Raw genomic sequence first — 25,536 nt, forward strand, 5'->3', positions numbered from 1 at the left:
TACAAAATTTCTGTTTTGCAGGATGAATAAGTTCTGGTGGTCTACTGTACAGCCATGTGACTATAGTTAATAGTACTGTAGTGTATATACTTGATATTTCTCATTTCCAGTAGCTATAAAAGTGGTCTTAAAACAATAGCTGTACCAAGAGAAAGGGAATGGAACACTCTCCACTCAAGTTTACTTGGAAAACTTATTGGAAGGAATTATGCATTAAATTGATGAATAAATAAATAGTTTGATATCATTTTTATAATGGAATGTTCTTACTCCATTAAAATTCTGAAATTTGAGGCTGCCTCATGAATAAAAATCACTCAGCCATCTGAGCAAATTAAGAAAAAAGTCGACCGTATTAATGGCGTGTTTGCATCTGCTATGTTTGTTAGTGTGAAGGTAATCGGACAAGAGCAAAAATGGGTGGATCGGACTGACAATGATGAAGTAAAGTGCCAGCGTAGTAGAGTATGACAGAGTATAGAGTTTTGTTTTGTTTTGTTTTTTAATTTTATTTTATTTTTAAACTTTACATAATTGTATTAGTTTTGCCAAATATCAAAATGAATCCGCCACAGGTATACATGTGTTCCCCATCCTGAACCCTCCTCCCTCCTCCCTCCCCATTCCATCCCTCTGGGTCGTCCCAGTGCACCAGCCCCAAGCATCCAGTATCGTGCATCGAACCTGGACTGGCAACTCGTTTCATACATGATATTTTACATGTTTCAATGAGAGAGGGAGAGGGTGGGAAGATTTGGGAGAATGGCATAGAGTTTTTAAAATAACAAGATTTATCTCTGTTTGGTCTTTGAAAGTAGCCGGTGAGCATTATGCCTGAACAGACTTTCATGTGACTGACGATGAGTGTGTTCACTTTGACAAGGATTAGAGCTGACTGCCTTTGAGAAGAAAAAATACACACCTCGCTTGACTCCGTTATAGTGAGTGTGTGTCATATCAGTGATTAGGGAGGGTGTGTATAGGAAGACAGAGGGACTAGTTTTCTCTTAATAAAAATGAATAGCTCTGGATGGAGTGATTATCGTCTGCTAATGTGGATTCCATTGCTTTAAGTTTAATTAACATTTTTCTTGAGGCAGTACAATTGTGTTGGAACCATGGAATCTTCTCCATGTATCTTATGCAGTTCTTATGAACCCACAGCTAGTGTTGAGCTGAGGTCATGTATGTCCCATTTAATCTTATTTGACACCTGTTATTTTATTACTGTTTCATCCACTTTGTTGTAGACCTGCGATACAGCAGCTTTTTTCTTCAGGTGTCAAATATGTCCTGCCTTTGTTACACTTGAAGGCTGGGTGTCATAAAGTCAGAGCTCTGAGTGTTCTAGGAAATAGAAAAGTATAACACAATTCCTGCTATCCTCAAATAAGTGTTTAAAACTTACTTGCTGGCTGAGAATTACAACCTGAATAACAAGGGTGGGATCCCACAGTGGATCAACCACTTACTTCTGCCCTGCCTCCACCCATCCTCTTATGCTCAGTGATGAAGAGAGAATGAACTGGAAGGAGTGGAGGGGGTAGAATGGTCCTCAGAAGCAGAGTTGGCCATGGCTATTCCAGTTGTACTTTACTTGAGTGAGATACCTAAGAAATCCAAAGCTATTCAGAAGGAAGACAGTACTCTCCATGCCACCAACAAATAGGCTCTTTGAATTTCTAATATACATTTTCCCTATCCATTTCATCCTCTGAACTCTTTTGCTTTCTTTTCTTTCAGTCAGGTTGTGGATAAACTAAAACAAACAAAAAGTATACCCACTGCCTTTTCTGTCAACATGAAGGAGAGATGCAAAGATGGTGAAGAATCCTACTTATGGTGAGTACCTGACCAAGAAAAAGTTTGATTATACACTTGTTTAGTGTTCTAGGCACCAAAAAATTACATGTCAATGTGTTGGCAAGAAAAACATTATATGACCTCAGCCACAATTATGCTGACACAACATTTTGACCCAAGCTTAGGGCACGGATCTTGACTGTGTACTTATGAGTAGGGGTCAGAATATTAGAAATTAGAACTGTCCTGATAAATACAAGTCATGTTGGTCATCCTATATGCAAAGATCTATAGTTTTTAAAATAACAAGATTTATCTCTGTTTGGTCTTTGAAAGTAGCCAGTGAGCATCTTTCTGAAATTGTTTTTTTTTTTTTCTTTCTTTTTGACCATCTTCTTCAAAGATTTTCCACTAGAAACTATGATGTATGCAGTAAACATTAGGCCCCGTTTCCTAGATGATATGATGACAGACGTATTTGGAAATTACTGGAAATGTGAGAATTGAGGACACATCTTATCCCTTTGTAGGAAACAGTTAAACTCTCTTTCATGTGTTATTTGTAACCATGTCACCAAAAGCCAGATGGGTGATATGTGTCGAGGCAAGCAAAAGGGAAAACAAAACAAAACAAAACAAACATACAAAGTAGACAAAAAAAAAAAAAAAAACCTCTAAAGACAGTCACCTTTCTTTACCTAAGATACAAGACTTACTCCAATGCATAATGATATTTTTTATGAGATATTGGTTACAAGTTACCTCATAAATGGGCTTCCCAGGTGGCTCAGTGATATAGAACCCACCTGCCAATGCAGGAGACACAGGAGATGAAGGCTCATTCCCTGGGTTGGGAAAATCCCCTGGAAGAGGGCATGAACCCATACTAGAACCCACTCTCATATTCTTGCCTGGAGAATCCCATGGACAGAGGAAACTGGCGGGCTGCAGTCGATGGGGTCACAAAGAATTGGACATCACTGAACATGCTAGCATGACATCATAAATGGAGTCTCATTAAAAAAAAAAAAATCACAGCAATTATCCTGATGGGAGGTGACCGAATTTATGGGTTGGTTGAAAAAAATAAAACATTGCAGTTTGTTATGAAGTAATTGAGAGTGGTCAGGAAAACATAATCTCATTGTTACTGAGAAAGATTGATTTGAAGATTTTTAAAGGTATATTTAAAAAAAAATGAACATAAATCATAGCAATAGAACAGTCAGTGCAACCTAAAATTACAACTTTAGGTAAAGGGAATGAGGTGTTTTTTTTTTAAAGGCAGAAAGAGTGATGGTGGATTGTGAGTATTTGTAATATCAGTAAAACTATAAATACATGAGGAGATATAGAGTGATCAAAATAAGAACTTGTATTACTTGCTTTTATAATTCCCTTCTCACTGCCCTTTTATAAAAGCTGGCACCTATATACTGTTGGATTTACTTTGTTGCTAATAAGGAAAATGTTTAAGGTAAGAGAATTTGAAGTGGTGATTTTATTGACTTGAGTTATAGATAAATACATCAAATATGGAACCCTTCTTCACTGTTACCTAAATTCCTATTTTCATTGAGGTTTTCGTGATATTATATGCCTAGTCATTTATTGTTTTTGCAAACCAGAGCTTTTTATAACAACTGCTAACTTTTAAAAGACACTTCTTGCCAAACATTCTTGAAAAACTTGACATGTATTTATCCATTTTATTCTCTAATCATCCCTATGTTTTAGATACTATTTTTATGCCATTTTACAGATGTAGAGTTTCATGTTTAGAAGAAATACTGAGTTATTTGAGGCTTCATAGCAACTCACATGTGTGATTTTAGAGCTTATGTTTTTAATCAACATCCTGAATATAATTGGCACAGTAAATTGTTTTATATTCCTGTACTGAACAGCTCTCTTTCCCTTCTACACAGTTGGATTATGGTTGGGAGCCCAAGTGGACCTTTTGATTTCATGGGAAGCATTCACATTTGAGTGGGCACTGTCCTTTTATTTTTTCTAACAGTAACTGCTAGGGGCTTCAATAGTGTTTTCTCCAAAAGCTTTCTGTTTTTACTCATTGTCACCATGCATGGCACTTGGGGGAAACAATAAGTGCTTATTCCTCTTGTGAACATATGATGTTTTCTCCATATGTTTAGTCCAATAGGACATTTAGTCCAATAGGATCAAATAGCCTATTGTTTTGACTCCTATTAATATCTTGACTTATTCAAGAGCTCTGAGCTGTTGTATGCATTTGGCTACATGGATTTTGTCTTTGGGAGCAAACTAGCTGGAACATTCTGGTATGCCTTTGCATTGTGTGTCTTTCCCAGCTATGGTGCACTGCCCTTTCCCCAGTTATTCTTTCTCTGACTGCATTTTTCTTGGCAGCCACAGAAACACCCATTTCACATGTGTTGACAGTTGCATCAGTTCCTTAAATTTAGTCAGTGATCATTAGGGATCCTCCAGCATATTTTCAGTTAGCACAGACTCCTAGGGAGTGTGATTTGAACAGTGGAGGCTTCCAGTGTCTTATGATTTACAGAAACATTAGTTGTTTATGAAAGACTAGTTTGACACAAGTAAAATAGCTAACACTTTACTGTATTATTTTGCTACCATTTTTAGTATTGATCTCACAACTCAATAGAATTCAGAGGTTTGATAACATTTTCTCTTTCTGGAAAGAGAGTGAATTTAGTATTTTATTATATTCTATTTAAATTTAAATACAGTAGGTAAATCATACAGAATTAATATATATCTGTATTAGCTGGAATCCTCACTTATATTCAGAATTTTGACGTTTCTGTAAAGCAATTTTTTTTTTTTTACATATGCCTAACTTCTAATGTCTCAGTTCTAATGAAAACAAAAAATTGTAAATGCTTAAGCCACAGACTTTCCTAAATTAGGAAAAGTCTTTATTTATCTATCTATATACACATACACAATTAAACATAGAGCCATCCATGTCATCCTTTTCTTTGTATATATACATATACCTATGTATATATGGATATGCAAACACATATTACACACATGTGGTACCATATGAAATTATATGTTCCCCCTCTTTGTCTCTTCCACCCCCTCATTTAGAAATGAAACCTCAATAATGCAGGGTCTTTAAGTGAATGATTGACTTCATTTTCACTTATGTTATTCAGTTTGGGGGCTTTTAGCAGATACTGTTAGCCAAAGCAAAATATAGATGAATTGGAATAGCTTTATAATTAAATAAATTGCAATGCATATAATATATACAATAAGTCATGCTTTTCAGTCTGTGGTGCCCTTTCAATTCTCTGCATGATATTCCTGTCTAAAAGGCACTAATAGAGACATTCTGATCTTGAAAAGAAAAGTGAGGAAAATCAACATCTAAAACTCAGAAAAGTCCTGGGTAGTAAAAGGTCTTTGTTCTGTGGAGTGTTCCCCACAGAGGAACAGAATTTTCTTTTAGCTTTTACATTTGACTCCCAGGCTCTGAAATATAATAATCAAAGCTCTTTGCTACCTTATGTTGAATCTCCTATACATGAAATCTTTTTATTTAGCAAGAAATGGAATTCTTGCTCCCAAATAATTTGATGAAAGCTTGAGCATTTGCCAGTTAAAAATATCTTTTTTATTATGATGTTACAAGAAGCTCCTAGTAGGCCACTGGGATAATTAGAGAAGACTAGAGTGTATTTAATGAGCTTTCTGGGGAGCATTTCAGAATGTCTTCTATGTTTTCATGTGTTCCTGATAATTTTATCTTTCTTTCTTTAGCTGTTAAGGTATTCTGGTGTTAGAATGTTTAAATTAGAGATTCAAGACAATACTGAAACCTAGAAAAGTCTGACTTTTTCAGACATTTTTGTAAGGTATGTGAGCCTTCATCCTATTTCAGCTGTTTTGGGTCTTATATTCTTCATGGGCAGATTAGTATAAAACAATCAATAGCTCATCTCCACTGAAGAAATGCTTTGCCTTTTCAGGGATTGAACAAACCATTGCCTGGTGGTTAAATGAAAAGAAGAAACATAAGTAAAATCTTTGGAAATTTTTCTGTATTTATTATCATGGACCTTGATGGTGTACCCTAGCTTCTGTGAGCACTGTTGTTCAGTTGCTTGGTCATGTTCAATTCTTTGCAACCCCATGGACTGCAGCACGCCAGGCTTCCCTGTCCTTCACTATTTCCCAGGGTTTGCTTAAGCTCACGTCCATTGAGTTGGTGATGCCATCCAGCCGTCTCATCCTCTGTCACCCGCTTCTCCTCCTATCCTCAATCTCTTCCAGCATCAGGGTCTTTTCAGTGAGTCAGCTCTTTACATCAGATGGCTAAAATACCGGAGTTTCAACTTCAGCATCAGTCCTTCCAATGCACATTCAGGATTAATTCCTTTAGGATTGAGTGGTTTGATGTTGCTGTCCAAGGTTCTCTCATAAGTGCAAGAATTTCAAGCTAGATCTTTCAGGCTAGATTTGTCTCATGTAGATTCTTCTACAACTCAACCAAAACTAAAAAAAGTGATACTATCCAGAGAAAGCTTGAATTGGTGGTGGGCTCCATCCACCCTATCAGTGATAGGGTGAAGGCAAGAAAGAGGAAGCTTTTTTTTTTTTTTCTTAATGTGAAAGATAGAACAAAAACAAAAGCACTATAATCCAAGAACTGGTCTGTCATGGAGTCTGAACTTGAGGAGTAGAAACATTTGGTAGGCTTTCCTATCTCAGGGTGATCAGAACAGAATGAGAAATGCTAACTGGAAGTGAAATGAATATGAATACATACTACTGTGATTATTTCCCTGTAACTCACCTAACAGCCACCTGCTGCAGAAGCAGCGGTCTAGGTAAGCTGGTGGGTTTAAGGTCAACACATTTCAGTAGCTTTAATAAGTTAAAAAAAAAAAAAAGAGTGTGGGAAAAAAGCAAGCATCTCTCAGGCTTGTGCAGAAGCTGGATGCCTCAGACCAAGCTCAAGGACCAAATCAATTTGTATAAGTAAAGTTTGATTGGGACACAGCTTCACTCATTCTCTTTGTATTATCTGTGTAATACGTAGAGTATTGCCTAATTTGAAGTTGGCCACAAGGATTTAAGTACATATGGACAGAGTTGAGTAGTGGCAGCAGAGACTTTATGGCCTGCAACAACTAAAACCTTTGGGTCTTTATATAAAATGTTTGCAGACACCTGCTTTGGCAGCCGTTAGACCACTGCATTCTGATGTATCAGGCAAGTCAGAAGCAAACTCCCACACTTCCATAGAGGTTACAGCATTTTACATTCCCACCAACAGTATACAAAAAGTTTCATTTCTCCACATTCTCACCAACACTTATCTTTGGTTTTTGATAATAGTCATTTAAACAATGTAAGCTGGTATCTCATGTGGTTTTCATTTGCATTTCTTTGACAATTAATTATTGGGAACATCTTTTCATATACCTATTGGCCATTTGTATGATTTCTTTAGAGGAATGTCTATTCAGGTACTTTGCTCATTTTTTAGCTATGTTATTTTGGAGGTTTTTGCTGTTGACTTATAGGAGTTCCAAATTACCTTTTCACTTTTAATTTTTTGCTCTGCAAAACTTCTGTTTTTCCTTCTATTGTCATATCCAAGAAGCTATTCTCAAGACCAATGTGAAGGAGTGTTTTAAGCTTTTAATCCATTTTGAGTTTATTTTTGGGTTGCAGTATAAGATTGGGGCAATTTCTCTTACTGCTGCAGGCATTAATTTCCTCTTATATGAAATGAAAGGCCTTGATAATATTTCTAAGTCCTTTTCAGTTATATACAGTTCTATTCAACTCAGAGACTCTCATGTCTCATCTTTCCATTTCCTGTCTCTTTTATCATTTTTCTTACCCCTTTAGACCCTGAAGAAGGGAATCGCAACCCATTGCAGTATTCTTGCCTCGAGAATCCCATGGTCATAGGAGCCTGGTGGACTACATACAGTCCATGGGGTCGCAGAGTTGGACATGACTGAGCGACTATACTTACTTACATTCCTGTAGAAAGGCTATTTCACTGATTGGGATTCTTTTTTTGTCTGCGAGTAACAGAATAACTCAAAAAAGTGCCTTAATAAAGGAATTTACTATCTTTCATAATAAGAAAATCAAAAATAGGCAGATCAGAGTTTATGCAGCTGCTTAATATTCAAAAGGATGTAGACTTATTCCTTTCTGCTGTTTCTTCATATATTACCTTTGACCTAGTAGTGGAGGATCATTACTTCCATACATCAAATCTGTATTTCAGGCAGGAGCAAGGAGGCAGGAGAAAAGAGGGCAGATGTTTGCTTAGGAGACAAGGACTTAAGCCTCCATATGATTGGCCAGATTTGCTGCATGAATCTTTACACCATGGAAAGCTATATGAACACAGGGAATTCAAATAATTTATTTGGTATTTATCCAGTAAAGAAGACAAGGGGGGAAAGGGCTCAAAGGATATTGTGATTGAACTGATATACAATACCTATGAAGGTTAATATTTTGGAAAATGTGACATGTTAATGACAGGAAATTTTTATTTGAGAGGCAGTGAAAAAAGTTATCTTTTAATCTTATCCAGTTCTAATCAAAGAAGGTTTCCTAGAAGACAAACATGTTGCAGAAGAATATTAACTGTAGATAATATATTGTCTAAATGATTAATTTGACACAAAGGAAAATTTTATGTTGCCTGTAGAGGTCTTAGGATTGGACTGGCTAAATAATAATATTTAAAAGGCGTTTCTACAAAGACTTCCCTCTTAGCTCAGTTGGTAAAGAATCTGCCTGCAATGCAGGAGACCATAGTTTGATTCCTGGATCAGGAAGATCCCCTGGAGAAGGGATAGGATACCCATTCCAGTATTTTTGGGCTTCCCTGGCGGCTCAGCTGGTAAAGAGTCCTCCTGCAATGAAGGAGACCTGAGTTCAATCGCTGGGTTGGGAAGGTCCCCTGGAGAAGGGAAACGCTACCCACTCCAGTATTCTGGCCTGGAGAATTCCATGGACTACACAGTCCATGGGTCCCAAAGAATGGGACAGGACTCTCACTTTCACTTTCTTTCTTTCTACAAAGACAATGTTATCTCAGCTGATGAAAGCAACCACTTCTAAAAATTACAATCATTGGGCTCATACAAATACAATAAACAATGAGATCCAACTCTTCCTCCATCATTATCACACTTACATCTATTTAGAGATACAATATAGCATATTATTATTATCACTATTACTATTAGTCAAGCTTTGTGAATAGTGTAATCTTTAAATTGTTGAAGTGGATATTTTATAACAATTACAACAGTCAGCTGAAAAAGATGGTGGTATTTTGAAGTAAAAATAATTTATAAGTGTATAATTTTGATTCCAGTTTCACACTTACATATGGTGCTTCTTTTTAAGGGAAGCAGAATCCTATATTAATATTCAAAGCCTCATTCATAAGAGCTGAACTTGGCTGTTGCCATGAAATGAAAAATATTTGAGTTTCTGTTTCTAAGACAGATACATTCTATGTATTTTATTTCTTTCTGCAAATATTGGGGTCCATGTGATGAAAGGATAGTTTTTATGTCTGACATTCATATTTGGGCATAGACTATGTATTTGGGTATAGACTTTGGTTAATTTCTTTCAGAATCTGATATTAGTCAATCCCCCAAACTCTGAGTAGGAGAGAAAAAGCTCACTTTGGTTAATCTGAATATCTCCTCAGTATTTAAGGAATACTGAGCAGTGAGAAGAAATGGAGGAAACAAATATCATTAAAAGCAACTCAGCCAATTCTTTTGCCTTTTAAAAATTATAAATATTCACATAAAAGTAAGTAAAATATTCCTAAGTATACAAGCTTTAGTTAAAAAAAAAATTCAATAAATATGAAAAAAAGTAGAAGTCCTGCAAGCTGTGCTGTTTGCTAAAATGCAGCAACAAGTACAAAGCCATAATTTCTAAATAGCTGAAATCAATCAAGGGAGTGAAATGTGAAATTTGACATTTTTAATAAATTGCACTATTTACCTCAATGCAAGTGGCATAATTGAGTTAAATTAAATAGAGGAAAGAAACAACTGAGCTGTAGCTATATCATGTGTTAGTCAGTGTTCAAAGTTTTATTTAAAATGTATTCAGGATTTTTAAACTTCTGGAATGATAGAAGCTGGATTCTTTATACAATAGAGTTTGTCATTCATTTTAAGCTAATGAATTAGGATATTTTTTCCTAAATCTATACTCCCATGAAAAGAACAGATTACATATATTTAAGTGAATAACATTAGCACTTTGAAAGTAATTATGTTTGTGGACAGAATCATCCTGAAAAATATTACTGTAGGCTAATATTCTGAGAATAGATACACTACTGTTTTTTCTAAAATTGTATTCAAGTCACTAATATCAGCATTATGTTAATTGTGTATTAAAAAGTAGAGAAAAAAGATACATCTAAAATTGTCACTTTTTTGTACAAATAACTTTCTACTTCCGTGTACAATTAAGAGATATTTTAAAGCCCACACAAAGTAAAAATTAAAAAACATCACACATGTGCAACTGAAAGCATTTTGAGAATAACATAATTATTTCTTTTTTCTTAATTTGAGAAGTTACTAAAGAGCTATTAAACTAAATAGTATAAAATGAATGATAATGCAGAGATATGGACCAAGAACAAGCAAACATTCTATCAGGGAAAACACAAACAATATCAAATAATGTGAAGTGACATTCATCATATAGTCCAGTTGATTTGAAACATGACTGCTCATTAGAAACATACCTAGAGCTCTGGAGAACAAAAGTACTATCTGGACATTTGTATTTCTCAAAAAATTCCAAGATAATTCTGATATGCATCTAGGTTTTAAATAATGATTACAGATTTTTCTATTAAATTGTAGTTTAGGAGATATAGAGTTCTATTGTTTTTCTGTTGACTAATCATGCAATGGTATTAAGAGAGTAATAGTTACATAATCATAATAGTAAAAAATGTTTATCAGTTTTCACAATCAATAGCCAGACAAAAAATAAGATAATTACAATCGCAAGTCAAAATGGGAACATGATTAACCTAACAATATAAAATAATTACATACAATCTGACACAATTTGGGGGTGGGTGGGGATCAAGCAGAGTGATGAGGTAACTGGAAGTGCACACATACCCATGTTTCTATCTGCCCAGCCAATCTATATCTTTTGGTTGGTGCATTTAATCCATTTACATTTAAGGTAATTATCTATATGCATGATCCTATTACTATTTTCTTAATAGTTTTGGGTTTATTTTCTGTAGGTCTTCTTTTTCTCTTATGTTTCCTGCCTAGGGAAGTTCCTTTAGCATTTGTTGTAAAGCTGGTTTGGTGGTGCTGAATTCTCTTAACTCTTGCTTGTCTGGAAAGTTTTTGATTTCTCCATCAAATCTGAATTAGAGTCTTGCTGGGTAGAATATTCAGAGTTATAGTTACTTCTCTTTCATCACTTTAAATATATCATGCCATTCCCTTCTAGTTTGTAGATCTTCTGTTGAGAAATCAGCTAATACAGTGATGGGAGTTCCCCTGTATGTTATTTATTGCTTTTCCCTTGTTGCCTTTAATATTATCTCTTTGTCTTTTAGTTCAGTTCAGTCACTTAGACATGTCTGACTCTTTGCAACCCCATGGACAGCCGTATGCCAGGCTTCCCTGTCCATCAGCAACTCCCGGAGTTTGCTCAAATTTGTGTCCATCAAGTCGATGATGCCATCCAACCATCTCATCCTCTGTCGTCCCCTTCACCTCTAGCATTCAATACTTCCCAGCATCAGGGTCTTTTCCAAAGGTGGCCAAAGTACTGGAGCTTCAACTTCAGCATCAGTTCTTCCAATGAATATTCAGGACTGATTTCCCTTAGGATGGACTGGTTGGATCTCCTTGCAATCCAAGGGACTCTCAAGAGTCTTCTCCAACACCACAGTTCAAAAGCATCAATTCTTTGGTGTTCAGCCTTCTTTATGGTCCAACTCTCACATCCATACATGACTATTGGAAAAACCATAGCTTTGACTAGACGAACCTTTGTTGGCAAAGTAATGTCTTTTCAATATGCTGTCTAGGTTGGTCACAGCTCTTCTTCCAAGGAGCAAGTACCTTTTAATTTAATGGCTGCAGTCACCATCTGAAGTGATTTTGGAGCCCTCCAAATAAAGTCTGTCACTGTTTCCATTGATTCCTCACCTATTTGACATGAAGTAATGGGGCCGGATGCCATAATCTTCTTTTTTTTAATGCTGAGTTTTAAGCTAGGTTTTTCACTCTCCTCTTTCACTTTCATCAAGAGAGTCTTTTGTTCCTCTTTGCTTTCTGCCATAAGGGTGGTGTCATCTGCATATCTGAGGTTATTGATATTTCTCCTGGCAATCTTTATTCTAGGTTGTGCTTCATTTAGCACAGCATTTCACATGATGTACTCTGCATAAAAGTTAAACAAGCAAGGTGGCAATATATACCCTTGACATGCTGTTTACTCAATTTGGAACCAGTCTGTTCCACGCCTGATTCTAACAGTTGCTTCTGCATTTTCTGAATTTTCCATAGTTTGTTGTGATCCACACAGTCAAATTCTTTGGCGTAGTCAATAAAGCAGAAGCAGATGTTTTTCTGGAACTCTCGGTTTTTCTATAATCCAGTGGATGTTGGCCATTTGATCTTTGGTTCCTCTGCCTTTTTAAATCCAGGTTGAATATCTGGAAGTTCTTGGTTCACATACTGTTGAAACCTTGCTTGAAGGGTTTTGAGCATTACTTTGCTAGCATATGAGATGAGTACAATTGTGCGGTAGTTTGAATAATCTTTGTCATTGCCTTTCTTTGGGATTGGAATGAGAACTGACCTTTTTCAGTCCTGTGGCCAGTGCTGACTTTTCCAAATTTGCTGGCATATTGAGTATAGCACTTTCACATCATCATCCTTTAGGACTTGAAATAGCTTAGCTGGAATTCCATCACCCCCACTAGCTTTGTTCATAGTGATGCTTCCGAAGGCCATTTGTGTTTGCATTCCAGAATATCTGGTTCTAGGTGAGTGACCACACCATCCTGGTAAACTGGGTGACTAAGATCTTTTTTGTATAGTTGTTCTGTGTATTCTTGTCACCTCTTCTTAATATCTTCCATTTCTGTTAGGTTCATACCATTTCTGTCCTTTATTGTGCCCATCTTTGCCTGGAAAATCCCATGGATGGGGGAGCCTGGTAAGCTGCAGTCCATGGGGTCGCTAAAAGTCAGACACAACTGAGCAACTTCACTTTCAGTTTTCACTTTCATGCATTGGAGAAGGACATGGCAACACACTTCAGTGTTCTTGCCTGGAGAATCCCAGGGACGGGAAAGCCTGGTGGACTGCCGTCTATGGGGTCGCACAGAGTCGGACACGACTGAAGCAACTTAGCAGCAGCAGCTGCAGTCTTTCCAATAGTATTGTTTCCCACTATTTCTTTGGATTGATCACTGAGCAAGGCTTTCTTACCTCTCCTTGCTATTCTTTGGAACTCTGCATTCAGATGGGTATATCTTTCTTTTTTTTCCTTTGCCTTTAGCCTCTCTTCTTTTGTCAGCTATTTGTAAGGCCTCCTCAGACAACCATTTTGCCTTTTTGCACTTCTTTTTCTTGGTGATAATCTTTATCACTGTCTCCTGTACAATGTCAGGAACCTCCACCCATAGTGCTCCAGGCACTCTGTCTATCAGATCTAATCCTTTGAATCTATTTGTCAGTCCACTATATAAACGTAAATGTAAGCGATTTGATTTAGGTCCTATCTAAATGGCCTACACATTTTCCCTACTGTCTTCAATTTATTCTGAAGTTTGCAATAAAAAGTTCATGATCTGAGCCACAGACAGCTCTAGGTCTAGTTTTTGCTCATTGTGTAGAGCTTCTTTATCTTTGGCTTCAAAGAATAAAATCAACCTGATTTTGGTACGGACCATCTGGTGATGTCCATGTGTAGAGCTGTCTTGTGTTGTTGGAAGAAGGAGTTTGCTACAACCAGTGCATTCTCTTGGCAAAACTCTGTTAGCCTTTGCCCTGCTTCATTTTTGCATTCCAAAGCCAAACTTGCCTGTGACTCCAAGTATCTCTTGACTTCCTACTTTTGCATTCCTGCCCCCTGTGATGAAAAGGATATCTTTCTTTGGTGTTAGTTCTAGAAGGTCCTGTAGGTCATCATAGAGCCATTCAATTTCAGCTTCTTTAACATTAATTATTGGGGCACAGACTTGGATTACTATGATATTGAATGGTTTGCCTTGTAAATGAACAGAGATCATTCTGTCATTTTGAAGACTGCACCCAAGTACTGCATTTTGGATCCTTTTGTTGACTATGAGGACTACTCCATTTCTTCTAAGGGATTCTTGCCCCCAGTAGTAGATATAATGGTCATCTGAATTAAATTTGCCCATTCCAGTCCATTTTGGTTCACTGATTCCTAAAATGTCGATATTCACTCACCATCTCCTGTTTGACCACTTCCAATTTACCTTGATTCATGGACCTAACATTCCATGTTCCTGTGCAATATTGTTTTTTACAGCGTTGGACTTTCCTTCCATCACCAATCACATCCACAACTGGGTGTTGTTTTTGCTTTGGCTGTTTCTTCATTCTTTCTGGAGTTACTTCTCCACTGATCTCCAGTAGCATATTGGGCACCTACTGACCCAGGGAGTTCATCTTTCACTTGTCTTATCTTTTTGCCTTTTCATACTGTTCATGGGGTTCTCAAGGAAAGAATACTGAAGTGGTTTGCCATTCCCTTTCCCAGTGGACCACATTTTGCCAGAACTCTCCACCATGATCCGTCCATCTTGGCTGGCCCTACATGGCATGGCTCATAGTTTCATTTTTGAGACAAGGCTGTGACCCATGTAATGTTTTGTTAGTTTTCTGTGATTGTAGTTTTCATTCTGTCTGCACTCTGATGGATAAGAGGCTTTTGGAAGGGATGGGAGCCTCTTGCTGAATGGAGAGACTTAATTTTTGTTATTTTGGTTACAATGTATCTCGGTATCTTCCTCCTTGGGTTTAATCCTGCCTGAGACTCTGTGCTTCCTGGACTTGGTTGACTATTTCCTTTCCCATTTTAGGGAAATTTTCAGGTAGTATCTCTTCAAGTATTTTGCCGCATAATTTCTCTCTCTCTTCTCTTTCTGGGACTCCTATATTGCAACTGTTTGTGTATTTAATGTCTCAGAGTTTTCTTAGGCTATTTTCATTTCTTTTCATTCTTTTTTCTATATTCTCTTTCCTCCAGGTCATTTATCTGTTTTTCTGCCTCAGTTATTCTGCTATTGATTCTTTCTAGTGTATTATTCATCTCTGTTTGTTCTTTAGTTCTCCTGGGTCTTTGGTAAACATTTCTTGCATCTTCTCCATTGTTTTCTCAAGATTCTGAATCATCTTCACTATCATTATTCTGAATTCTTTTTCTGAAAGGTTGCCTATCTCCACTTCATTTTGTTGTTTTTATGGGGTTTTATCTTGTCCATTCATCTGGGACATAGCATTCTTTTCATCCTGATGAACTTTTCTGTTTTAGCCACTGTAGGACTGTGGTTCTTTTTGCTTCTTCTGTATGCCCTTTGATGGAGGAGGCTAAGAGGCTTGTGTTAGCTTCCTAATGGGATGGACTAGCCAGGGGAAAAACTGGATCTTGCTCTGGTGGATAGGGCCTTGCTCAGTAAAGCTTTAATTCCATTGTCTGCTAATGGTTGGAGTTGCACTTCCTTCCTGGTAGTAGTTTGGCCTGAGGCAACTCAGCCCTGGAGACTAAGGGCTCTGTGGTAGGGTTAATGGCAAACTCCAAGAGGGCTTATGCCAAGTGGGGCCTTCCCAGACTGCTGCTGCCAGTGCCCCCAACCCTGCCGTGATGCCCTGCCAACCCACACCTTCACAGGATACCCTCCACACTAGTAGGAGTTTTGGTTCAGTCTCCTGTGGAGTCACTGTTCCTTTTCTCTGGGTCTTGGTGTGTGCAATATTTTGTTTGTGCCCTCCAAGACTGGAGTCTCTGATTCCCCCAGTCCTGTGGAAGTCCTATAATCAAATCCCACTGGCCTTCAAGGTCAGATTCTCTGGGGATTCCCAGTCCCTTTGATGGATTCCCAGTCTGGGAAGCCTGAAGTGGGGTTCAGAATCTTCATAACAATGGGAAAACTTCTTTGGTATTATTGTTCTCTAGTTTGTGGGTCACTCACATGGTGGGTATGGGATTTGATTTCATCATGATTGCACCCCTCCTAACATCTCACTGAGGCTTCATCTTTGGGCATGGAGTATCTTTTTTTGGTTGGTTCCAGCATCTTCCTGGAGAAGGCAATGGCACCCCACTCCAGTACTCTTGCTTGGAAAATCCCATGGACCAAGGAGCCTGTTAGGCTGCAATCCATGGGGTTGCTAAGAGTCGGACACGAGTGAGCGACTTCACTTTCACTTTTCACTTTCATGCATTGGAGAAGGAAATGGCAGCCCACTCCAGTGTGCTTGCCTGGAGACTCCCAGGGACGGGGGAGCCTGGTGGGCTGCCATCTATGGGGTCGCACAGAGTAGGACACGACTTAAGTGACTTAGCATAGCATAGCATAGCATAGCATAGCATCTTCCTGTCGATGGTTATTCAACAACTATTTGCACTTTTGGTGCTCTTGCAGGAGGAATTGAGTGCATATCCTTCTATTCGGCTATCTTGAACCAGAAGTCAGTTTATATTTTTTAAAATGACAGTTATACAAAATAGTGTTGCTATTGTTTGACTTCAATGATTCTGCATTAACCATGTACCATAGAACACTTTTAGTGAATTTAACAAAGACTTTGTATTAAGTGTTGTGAACCAAAGCATCCCTTCACTCATTATTCACTCATTCAGTATATAATAACCAAACATCTGGTATGTGCCAGACACTGTTCTAGGCATCAAGAATACACCAGAAAACAATAAATGACCCAGTTTTCTTTGTGCTTGCATTCTAGTGAATTTCTAGTGATGATAAAAGTGTTACTTCTGAATGTTGGAAATTTCGTACCATAGTAGGAATCTGATTAAAGGTTATAATGTATACATAATATGGAATATGCTATTAAACATCATTTTGAACATTTACCAAAATGGGAAAAATCAGAATATATAAGTTATTATAAGTTTGATACCAAGCTATATGCATACATTTTACATGCATATATATGCACACACAAACACTTAACAAGTATGGCATAAATATATATATATATATCTATATTATAGATGGATATAGATATTCTTCTTTCCATAATGTCCTAAATAAATGATGTTTTACTTGAAATTAGTACATAAAGTGTTTCTATTTTCCTTGCTTCTATGGTAATTTTCAAAATTCATACATTTTTTGATACACTGATATATTGGTATCTCACATATTTATGTATTATATAAGTTTTATGTTTAGTCAGAAAAAACTAAAAACAAATACTCAAAAAGATTGGTTAAATAAACTTAGGTACACTGTACATGATAGAAAGATGACAGATTATCAGTGTTTCTCTCTAGACAAAGTGGTATTATAGGTACTTTTCCTCTGTCTCTCTCTATATATGTATATATACATTTTGTACAATTCTCTGTAAGAACTATAACTTGGAAAATCATTTTAATTTTTGTTTTTACTTTTGTTGCTAGCATTTTATTCCAAATTTAAATTTTAGGTACAATTTTCAGTAGCAATTATGTCTCTCTCTTCAGATATTTTGTTCTATGTCTTCTTCCAGTTCTGTAGTGGTTTGCTGTTTACTTCTCTGTTGGGTTCAGGTGACTGTGTGACTTGTCATAGTTGATCAAATGTAAGCATAATAGTGATGTGTTACATGATACTTAAGGACACCATTTGCTGCAAAAAGAATAGGTAATAGAAACATAGTAAAATGCATGTATTTATGGAGACTCCCTAGTTATAGAGCAAGACCACTCTTAAAATACTGATGAAAAGTGCTTGTATAGTAAGTGTTCTGATGTTTGTTTGCGTTCAACTATGTATTTTTCCCCATAACGATTTTATAAATCTCTTTTCAAGGCTAAAGATTTATAATCCTGTATTATAAGGGTTTTGTGTCTTCAAGAAGCCAAATATGTGACATATCCGACTAATTCAGTGTGTCATTTTGCTTCCCATCTGCCTTTCCTTTTCATCTCTGCAAAGTTCCAGCATTGATCCCCATGTTTCAGGTGTCAGTCAATATGAAAAGCAATCCTGGGAGGATACAGCTTTGAACTTCCATAAAGGCTCTATCTCGTCAGGCTTAAGTTGTCCCTGCATCATTGACCTCAAGGGCTGGGGCTCACTGTGAGATGTAAACCTCTCTTTTTGCCTGTCATTCCCAGTTAAGAGATGGATCCTATCAGCTCTGTGATAGAGTAATGACTCCTGTAACTCTCCTTGGGGATAATTTATCTCCTAGATTCTTTCTCAGCTTTTAACATTATTTACCTCAAAGGTAATTTAAGTGCAGTTCTGCAGATCTGGAAATGAGGTCATCACAGATGAGGGAAAAGACTGCATCATCCCTACTTTAATACACAAAATGTCTGTGTAAAGATAGGTTTTATAATTTGTGGAGTCATAGAACACCCCAAATGCACATAAGCCCATCAACACATACTCAACTGTTCTGTAATTTAAAAAAGGAAGACTGAATATTCCCCACCCTTAATTTAAGCACATGAATTTTCTCCCAAGGTAAAAGTGCCTGTCCTCAAACTTGGCTTTGCAGAGATTAATTAACTATAAATAAAAGTGCAGTAATCAGCCCTCAACATATTTGCAAAGTACAAAAATATTTGAGCTGTGTCTTCCTCTCTATTCTATTATTTTGGGCTGAGCTGCCCATTCAGCTATGACTTTTATCACCAGGTTGGTCTTTGCTTCCATGATTCCCTAACTCCTCTCTGCACTGACACAAAAGTTTACCACTCTCTTTTAGAATCTCACTCTTCACCCAACTTTGAGATGGTATACGAGTAGTTTCCCAGTGAATGTTAATGGTAATGAATTTTCCTGCCAGTGCAAGAGACGCAAGAGATGAAGATTCAATCCCTAGGTTGGGAAGATGTCCTGGAGTAGGAAATGGCAACCCCACTCCAATATTCTTGCCTGGAGAGTCCCATGGGCAGAGGAATCTGGAGGGCCACAGTCCATGGGGTCACAAAAAGTTGGACATGACTGAGCACACAGAATATATTTATCCTAGAAAGGAAAATTTGTGGAAGAGAATTTTAGGTTCTAGGCAGAAAGGTAGTAAAGATAATGCTGACAATTACTTTGAATCTTAAATTAAAATATTAATTATGTAATACTAATATTTATTAGCAATAATTATTAAAAGAATAATTTATAATAGAATTTCAATGAGGTAATTCATAAAGAAATTTTAGAAATTGTCTTTTTTTTTCATCATTACCCTTATCCCAATTTTAAAGATTTAAAATCCTTGGCCCTTCACATTATAATACAGAAATGGCTGCCTATACTCTTTATAAGTATTAATATCTTAGATTTTATATTTGACTTGATAGCTCAGAAATGTGTTATAAGCTTATGGGGCCTTAGATTTCCATATGGATGCTTGAAATTTAGTATAAATGAATATGATATATTATTATATTATTATATATATTTAATATAATTAAGTATAATATAAATGAATATAGTCCGGTTCGGTAACTATTGATGAACTCAGCATATAGTTGTTGAATAAAAGAACAAGTGAATCAATAAATGAATGAATGAGCTGGTGATAATGTTTGCTTGTGGCAGTTCTTACAGATTTTTAGGTAGTGTATGATTGACAAGTTAGCCTTCAAGGAACATCCTAATTGGGCTAGGTTTCAAGAATTATTTGATATGAGAAATTTTACTTTGGGCCAAGTACTGAGAACAGAAATCAGATTTAAATTTCAAAAATCATTGACTTCTTTTAGTTTGACAACATTAGAAAAACAGCAACAAAAATATTGTCTTCCATGTTCCCATCAGCAGGGACTCAGACCCCTTTAACACATTTTAACCATGTTTCAGGGGTTGATCGTATTGAAGTTGTGGCAGCTAGATGGAGAAAGGGTATAGATGAACACACTCTCTCCTCTAGGGAAGGGGAACACACCCAGGAAAAATTACACAACACTCCCATTCCCATTTCACTGACCAGATGTGACCATACCTAGCTGTGAGGGAAGCTGGATATTATGGTCTTTGGAGTAGCAACAGTGTCTTAAGCTTCTGTTATGAAACTATTAAATGAACTTTTGGAGAGAGTATTCTCTCACTTATAACTCTTACTTAGATATGGGCATTTTAACCTTCTAGTTGTGCATAAAATTTTAAGAGCACAGAAAAATATATATTTTCCTCAATGAATAATTTTAGAAAAGACATACTGCTATGTCAAGATATGAATTAAGCTTGTTTATTAACCAGATAAAAACAGAACATCACAAAATTTATAGTTTTAGACAAAGTTTATTTTTTAATGTAAAATGTGCTACAATAGGTACTGTCTGCTGGAAGGCGAAATCCAAATTTCACTTTCTTCTGTGTACTTTCCTTTGCTACTAAGATTGGAATACTTAAAAATAGAACTAGATTTACCAGATTGCCTTGTAGGTAAAGTTCTGGGTACAGGTTTGATTCTTCAAAGTTAGATGTGGTTGCAGTGAGTTGGAGGGTAGAAGATGGAGGGAGACAGATTTTTTAGATTTTGTTAGTGAATATGTCTCTTCTTTCACAATGATTATCAAACTTCTATTCCTATCCTCTACCTTCAAAGTGTGTAGGTTCCTGTTTGCGTGTGCACGCTTGCATGCGTGCACACACACACACACACACACTGACATCTTAGTAGGCTCTTGGTATGGCGTGTTACCTCCTTGACAAAAGAATGAGTAGAGTTGTCTATGAAAAAGGGCATTGAAAACAGAAGAGATAACTAGATAGCCCTTCATCACAAAGTTGCTATTCTCCGTCTTGCTCCGGGTACTTCAAAACTGATGAATGGTTTCAAAAGTAAAAGTGAAAGTGAAGTCGCTCAGTTGTGTCCAACTCTTTGCGACCCCTTGGACTGTAGCCCACCAGGCTCCTCCGTCCATGGGATTTTCCAGGCAAGAGTACTGGAGTGGGTTGCCATTGCCTTTTCCAGGAGATCTTCCCAAATGGTTTCAAAGGGAGCTTCAATTTTCAGGTTACTTTATAAGAAAGACTGAAAAAATTAAGTCCTGTTTTTGCCTTTCTCCCACTCCAACATTGTATTATGTGACTATTTGAAATATATATATATATCTTTCTATAAGCATAATTGCATACGGAAATAATTTTGAAAAGATACATTTAGGTTTCAGAATGGAAAACAGAAAAAATATTCCCACCTCCCTTTTTGGTACAAAGATTTTAAAGTGTCTAAATATTGCTTTCTCAGAAATGGTTCATTAAGTGATCTGCATGTTTTCAGCTCAAGCCAGCTATTCCTTTTTCATTTAGGAGGGGATTAGAATTACCACCCCTTCTCTCGCCTCCCCACCTCCTGCCCACACATTCCTCAAATCCTCATTTTCTGAGTACATATTATGAGTCACACACTGTGCTAGGTATGGAAGACATAAAGAAACGAAAAGTAAGGTTCCTGCCATGAAGGAGCTCAAATTTTCCTAGGGATATAGATGTGTAAGTGGATTAATTTTAATACTGAACTTTAAGACTTATGGACTTCCTTGGTGGCTCAGATGGTAAAGAATCTGCCTGCAATTCAGGAGACTCAATTTCGATTTCCTGGTGGGGAAGATCCCCAGGAGAAGGGAGTGGTAACTTACTCCAGTATTCTTGCCTGGAGAATTCTATGGACCAAAGAGTTTGGCAGGCTATAGGCCATGGTGTCACAAAGAGTTGGACACAGCTGAGTGACTAACACTTTAAGAGTTATAATGGAAGTACTATTAAGTGATTTGAATGCCATAGAGGGTAAAGCATCTAACTCTCCCTGGGGAATCATAGAAAGCCAAATTGCTTCTTTTTCATTTACTTCATTAAAGTAGGAATAATAGTGTCTACTAAGTGTCATCCCTTAGGCCAGAGTTTTTGCCACCTTTTTACTGTTCATTCTCACATTATAATTTCTTGGTAAGTACTAGGAAGTAGTATTGGGCAAGGTAGTTAGGGAAATAGAAACCATCCTGGATACTAGACAGAAAGAGGAAAAAGAGAGAGAGAGAATATTATTTAGGTGTTAGGAGGGCTTTAAGAACAAGCTAATAACCAGCTTCTAAGATGGTCTCCAGTGATTCCTCCTTCCTGGTATTCACGCACTTGTGTGGTCCTTTCCCACATTGTATGATGATGATGACTGGTCTGTGACTGACACCTTGTTGCAAAAGTGAGGATATGTCATCTTCTGGGCTGAAATACAAAAGATACCGTGACTTCTGCCTCTCTGTCTCTTTGTCTCTCTCTGTTTCTCTGTCTCTCTCTTTCTCTTTCTCTCTGGTGGGAAGCTGCCTGGGATGAGACTCAGGCAGCCTGTGAACTGGCTCATATAATGAGCAACTGAGACATTCTGTCAACAACCAGAAGGAAACTGAGTCCCGAGAACAATAGTCATGTGAGGGAGGGAGATATTACAGAGGTGGATTCTCCAACCTAAATGAAGACTTCAGTTGCAGTCTGGTCATCAGCTTGCCTGAAATCTCATGAGAGACACCAAGACAGAACTACTAGACAGCTGAACTGCTTTCAGATCCTGATCTTCATAAACAATATGAAATAATAAATATTCCTTTTATATGTGAAAAGCAGTTTTGGAGTACTTTGTTATGTAGCAACAGATAACTATTTCAAAGGATGCATGAATATCTGACTGCTAATGTGCTGTGGGAGCTGATGTTTTAATTGGCCCTCGATTCTCTGAAAGATACTCTTTCTTGAGAAGGGCTGGAACCTCTGAAAAGCTGCTGGGTAGCTACGGCCTGAAATCACCTCAACCTCACTGCCATCATAGAAAAACAATGTTAGAAGCAAAAAATTTTGTATTTCTGTCTATTTATCTCTTGCAATTATTGGTAAAATTTAACAAAATCTGTTTGGCTCCCTGCCTTGGCCTGCAAAAACCACAGAGTTTATTTACAGAGATACAAGTACAGACTTCCAGCTCCAGCAACTCAGAGCAGAAGATATTTAAAATTGAGTTTATCACTGAGAGAAAAATAACTATAGGAACTATGCAGAATGTCTTATTAACTATATTTTACAGATGAGGAGTCTATGGCTCAGAGAGTATGAATAACTTGTCCAAGGTCACACAGCACAAAGTAGAAGCATGTTTCCAAAGCCTATGAATGAGTTTAAATACTGAGAAGATAGGGAGTGAAGAATGAAATTTCTTTCTTTCCTTCTTTTTTTATACAACTTTGCTTCAGACCACTCCTGACCATATGGGGAGGAAGTAGAACCAAAAAGCATCTACTTTAACATGTCATCTGTAGACTGTTTTTCTATTACCTCCACTCATTTATAGGACTTTTTACAGACACAACATGTTCCCTGCAAGAGGATATATTGTCATTCAAACAAGCCATGTCCAAGGAGCAGGCAATTTAATCTCCCCTCCACCAGAAGTAAACTGTGAAACTACCGAAGCATGAAGAAGAAATGGGAGAGAAAAGGAGGAGGTTTTATCATTTTGGTTTAGTGGAAAAAAAGGCAAAATCAGGAAAAACGTGTCTTGAACAATATTTTTATAAAGTTTAAAAACAGCCTGTTTGTAATTCAGTTGGTCCTATTGATAAAACTCAGACAATTAAAAGTGAATGAAGGATGTTATTCTATTTGTGCCCTACTACTGTTAGTAGAATGATCAAGACAGGGTGACTCACAAGTGGAATTGTTACAAGTGTTTCCTCTATGACAAACCCAATACTTAGGTAGCCTTTGAAAGTGAAAGAAGCTCTACAAAAGATGGAAATGCACAGGAAGTAATTATGTGCTTTCAATAAATGCCTGAAAGCTCACAGGTTCCTCTGAGAAATACAATCTCTAGAAAAGCTTACATTGTCATTCCAATTCTATTTATTATTTTAACACATTGTATGTTCTGCAGAGGAATTTTGTTTCCAAAAATTATACATTAAATCAATCCTTTAAGTCAAAGCCTTTGGGAAAAATTTCAATTCCTTGTTGTCCATTGAGATTCTGCATTGAATTAATGTTAAGTATCAAAAACTATTGCCACATTATAATTTTATGTGATCATATAATTTTCAGTTTTCTATTGTGTATTCTCTAGGTCAAAGATCAACAAACTATAGCCTATAGGCAAAATCTGGCCTGGCACTTGTTTTACAAATAAAATGTTATTGCAGCACAGTCACACTTGATTAAAATTGAGCCAAAGACTTTAACAGATGCTTCAAAAGAAGATACACAGATGACAAGCATATGAAAAGATGACCCTGTATCATATGTCATCAGGGAAATGCAACTTAGAACAATAATGACACACAGCTACACACCTATTAGAATGGTCAAAATCTGGAACACTGAAAACAGCAAAAGCTGATAAAGACATGGGGCTGTAGGAATTGTCATTTTTTGCTAATGGGGATGAAAACAGGTGTAGATACATTGGAAGAAGTTCTGACAAAATCTTGCAAAACTAAGCATACTCTAACCATATAATCCAGCAATGGTCCACTTTGGTATTTATTCAAAAGAGTTGGAAACTTGTCCACACAAAAGCCTGCACCTAATTCTTTATTGCAGCTTTACTCATATTTGCCCAAACTTGGAAGCAACCCACATGTTTTTCTGTAGGTGAGTGGATGACCAAAGAGTGATGCAGCTGAATAGTGGAGTACTACTCAGCACTAAAAAATAAATGAGCCACCAAGTCATGAAATGACATGGGGGGACATTAAATGAATATTACTACATGAAAGAAGACAATAAAAAGGCTACATATTATCTGATCCAACTATTTGACATTCCCTAAAAGGCAAATTTATTGAGACATTAAAACATCAGTAGCTGCCAGTGGTTGAGGTGAAGTATGACTAGATTGAGCACAGAGAATTTGGGGAGTAGTAAGACTACTCTGCTCTGTATGATACAATATATGTGGAAACAAGTCATTAGGTATTTGTTGAAAAACCACTGTAACACCAAGAGTGAACCTTAACATAAATCATGTTATAATATATGTATCATTCAGTGCAGAATGTTGATAATGGGGGCACTTAGGCATGAATTATATAAGGACTTGGGGTATGTGGGAAATCTCTGTACCTTCCTCTCAATTTTATTGTGAATGTAAAATCTCTAAAAAATTGTTTTTTTCCTTAAAATTGGCAATTGCAACCAATCTTTCAGACTCTCTTGAGAATACCTTCTCTTTGTCTCTCTTTCTCACTATTCTTATTTTAATATAACATTTTATTAGTATGTCCATAAATACGGCCTGCACTGAAATAAACGTTTTCTGGAGCTACGTACTTTCATGGCATTCTGGAATGCAACAGTGTTAGATGGTTCTTCTTCCTTGTCTCCTGCCAAGATCAGAGCATTGAAGTCAGTGAAGAATTCTGCTTCTTCACTCTGCTATCGGTTCTGAATCTGCCCATAATTAACAGTGTGAAACTGGGCAGCTAACTCAACGTAAGTTTAAGCCTCAG

The sequence above is a fragment of the Bubalus bubalis genome, chromosome 8 (genome assembly GCF_019923935.1).
Source record: "Bubalus bubalis isolate 160015118507 breed Murrah chromosome 8, NDDB_SH_1, whole genome shotgun sequence".
In the NCBI taxonomy this organism is placed as follows: Eukaryota; Metazoa; Chordata; class Mammalia; order Artiodactyla; family Bovidae; genus Bubalus; species Bubalus bubalis.